Source organism: Vollenhovia emeryi, unplaced genomic scaffold (assembly GCF_000949405.1).
Source record: "Vollenhovia emeryi isolate VEMERY1.0 unplaced genomic scaffold, V.emery_V1.0 DF940111.1, whole genome shotgun sequence".
Classification (NCBI taxonomy): Eukaryota; Metazoa; Arthropoda; class Insecta; order Hymenoptera; family Formicidae; genus Vollenhovia; species Vollenhovia emeryi.
Window position 1 is genome coordinate 8,945 of NW_011966255.1, and position 3,734 is coordinate 12,678.

General features: G+C 34.4%; 1 pseudogene; it reads right to left on the bottom strand.

Moving 5' to 3' along the window:
- Nucleotides 1-3,093: 3,093 nt before the first annotated feature.
- Nucleotides 3,094-3,612, bottom strand: LOC105556316 (annotated as a pseudogene).
- Between the last annotated feature and the right edge of the window lie 122 nt (nucleotides 3,613-3,734).

Sequence of the window (3,734 nt, forward strand, 5' to 3'; positions counted from 1 at the left end):
GAGCAAATTGTACATAAACTCATTGATTGATGAGGGAGAATCAATTGAGATTGCTAGCTTTATAAAGCTAGTTGAAGTTTGGAATTCGGGCATTAGTTTTGGAATGTGTAGCGCTTTACCGCATGGAGGTTTCTTTTTTTCAGCATTTTCAATACTAATAATTGGTATACTTGCATACTTGATATACAAGTCTGATGATCAGTCAACTTACCTTGGGTTTTCTCTGATGATTGGTGGAGCAATCGGAAACGTAGTTGATAGGATTTATTGGGGAGCTGTATATGATTTCATATATTTTCATATTGATGATTGGTATTGGCCAGCTTTTAATTTAGCGGATTTATCTATAGTTTGTGGAATGTTCACATTGTTATATAAGTGGTATATATACGATATGTTTATTTCTAAACAAAATGAGGAATAAAATAATTGTTTTTATATTAGGTCGAAATAATGCTTCATAAGTTTTTTAGTTTTCTTATACTACCTGCACTCTTTTTTACTTACCCAATTTCTTTGAAGGCTTTGAGCATAGAGCACGACATAAAACATGCTAAACTCAGTAACGGACTAGATGTCTATGTTGTTCCTAATCATCGGATTCCAGCCGTTTTACATGCAGTAATATACAAAGTTGGGGGAATGGATGATCCAATTGGCAAAGCAGGATTGGCTCACTACTTTGAACATTTAATGTTTGAAACTACAGGGAAGTTCACAGATATAGAAGCCACTATGAGTAGCATTGGGGCCCGGTTTAATGCGTTTACTACTAAGGAATATACCTGTTACTACGAATTAGTCCTTAAAAATGACTTACCACTGGCAATGGAAGTTGAAGCAGACAGAATGGGCAATTTTAATGTTACTCAAGATAAAATAGAAAGAGAAAAAAATATTGTACTGGAAGAGAGGAAGATGAGATTTGATAATCATCCTCACGCTTTGTTATGGGAAGAAATGGATAGTGCATTTTACCGTACTGGCTATGGCAGGTCTGTTATTGGCTGGGAGAGCGATATCACAACTTACAATCAGGATGACATAACGAGGTTTCATGATAACTATTATCACCCCGGCAATGTAATATTACTGATTGTGGGTGATGTGGAACTTGATGAAGTAGTGAAATTAGCAGAAGAAAAATATGGCGAAATTAAAGCTAAGCCTGTAATGAGACATTACCCAAATCATGATCCGGTGCATAATGCAGGTTTATCGGTGATTTTAGAGAGCACTGAAGTAAAAGAACCAGTTTTATATTTTCGTTATCGTGTTTCTTTATTTAAGCACACAAGTGAAACCTCTGCTGCTCATTTAGCGGTTGACATTTTAGGTGGCGGCAAATCCAGCAAACTGTATAAAGATTTGGTTTTAGATAAAGATGTGGCAGTATCAGTATCTGCTTATTACAATAGTTTAACTTTTAGTGATGGCTATATTGATATTCAGGTCATTCCAAAAAGCGGGGTTAATTTAGGCACTGTTGAAAGAGAATTAGAAAATGCTATCAATAACTTCATGCCTAAAGGAATAACGGATGAGGAGTTGCAAAGCTCGAAATATAGATACAAAGTAGCGCAGTTTGATAATCTATCTGACTTAACTCATATAGCAATGTTTTATGTGCCACGCCTCGCACTTGGTATTCCACTTGATGAAATAGATATTTCATATAGCAAAATCAATAATGTCAATCTAGAGGATGTAAATAATAAAATCCGTACTATTTTTTCTGCTAATAAATTAGTCGGTCGTTTGCTACCAAAAGGAGGTAATAATGAAGATAAGTAAACTTGTATTTCTACTTTTTTTCTGTCTAAGCTTTAATTTACAAGCAAGTGGTAACTTAAATATAGAGGAGGTCACTACCCGTAAAGGATTTAAGTTTCTATTTGTTGAAAACTATGACTTACCAAAAGTTTCGATAAATATCTCATTCAAAGATGCAGGTTATGTGTATGAAAATTCGGAAAAACAGGGACTAGGTTGGTTTACTTCTCTTATAATTCAAGAAGGGGCAGGAAAAAATGATGCCAGAGATTTTGCGAAAAAGCTTGAAGATAAAGGGATTAGTTTAAATTTTATTGCTGATTTAGAAGCATTTAGGGTTTCATTAAATACTTTGTCTGAGAATCTAGAGGATGCAATTTCGTTACTAAGCGACGCTATAATACGTCCTAAAGTTGACTCTGAAGGGTTGAATAGAGTTTTCGAGAAAGCCAAAGTTGATTTTAATAATCTTGAAAAAAATCCTTTTTTTGTTGCTGGAGAAGAATTGAATACGTTATTGTTTAAAAAACACCCTTACTCAAAAAGTGTGTACGGTACTCTTGACACTATAATGAACATTACTAGAGATGATGTTTTAACATACATAAAGCGTAATTTTGCTAAAGATAACATAGTTATCAGTGTTGCTGGTTGTGCAAAAAAAGAAGAAATTATTACATTATTAGATAAATATTTATCTAAATTGCCGTCAAAAAGATCAAAAGTGAGAAAAATACCTGTAAAAAATGATTTTGGTCCTGCAGAAAATAAAAACATTTTTATGGATATACCACAAAGTGTGATACTTTTTGCTCAAAAAGGTATAGCTTATGAAGATCCAGACTACTATAGTGCTCAAGTTTTGGTTAATGCGCTTGGTGGTATGGGGCTGAATTCAGTGCTGATGAAAGAGCTAAGGCAAAATCTTGGAATTACTTATGGTATTAGTGCCTCTATGGCTAGCTATACGCATGCAAATATTATAGCCGGAGGTTTAAGTACTGATAGCTCTACTGCCAGTCAATCCATATCTGCAATAAGAGATACATTGAGCAGGATAAAAAAGGAAGGAGTTGATGAACAATTATTTAAAGATACAAAAATTAGTATGGTAAATAATTTTGTCCTTTTCCTGTCCAATAACACAAATACAGCAATGCTGCTTGATGATATGCAAATAAATGATCGTGATGTTAACCGTATAAATAATTATGCGAATATCATTAATGACGTTAAATCAGAGAAAGTAAACGAACTGGCAAGTTCTTTACTGGAACCCGAAAATTTATTTTTTGTTGAAGTTGGAAAAAACACTTAAGGTCAATAATTAATATTTTCTGCTATTGATCTTACTGCTTCTACATAACACTTATGCTCCTCAGCTAGAATGCGTTCTGAAAGGCTTTGAATATCATCAGCTGGTAACACTGGCACAGCAACTTGAGCAATTATGGCTCCAGCATCAATTTCAGGAGTGACGTAATGTACAGTACAGCCTGCGATTTTTACTCCTGCTTTTAGAGCTTGCTCTTGAGCATTTAGGCCCTTAAAGGACGGAAGTAGAGAGGGATGAATATTTATCACCTTGTTATTCCATTTATTGAGAAAATTAGCTTGCAGGATTCTCATAAACCCTGCAAGGCAAATTAAATCAACCTTATGTTGAACAAATATTTCGTGAATTTTATCAGCATCAAGTGGTTTATCTCTAACAATAAACGCTGGCACTCCTGCTTGTTCTGCTATTTTTAGGCCAGCAGCTTTGCTATTATTTGTGATAGCGCACACAACTTCTGCAGGAAAATTACGATTTTGACATGCCTCTATCAAGGCCTGCATATTTGATCCCCTGCCTGAAATTAGTATCCCAAGTTTCACCTTTTTCATTTTGTGCAATTGATTTGGTGTAATAATTAATGTTAACAAAATAACTCAAAAAGTAAATCTATAGCTAAAGTGAC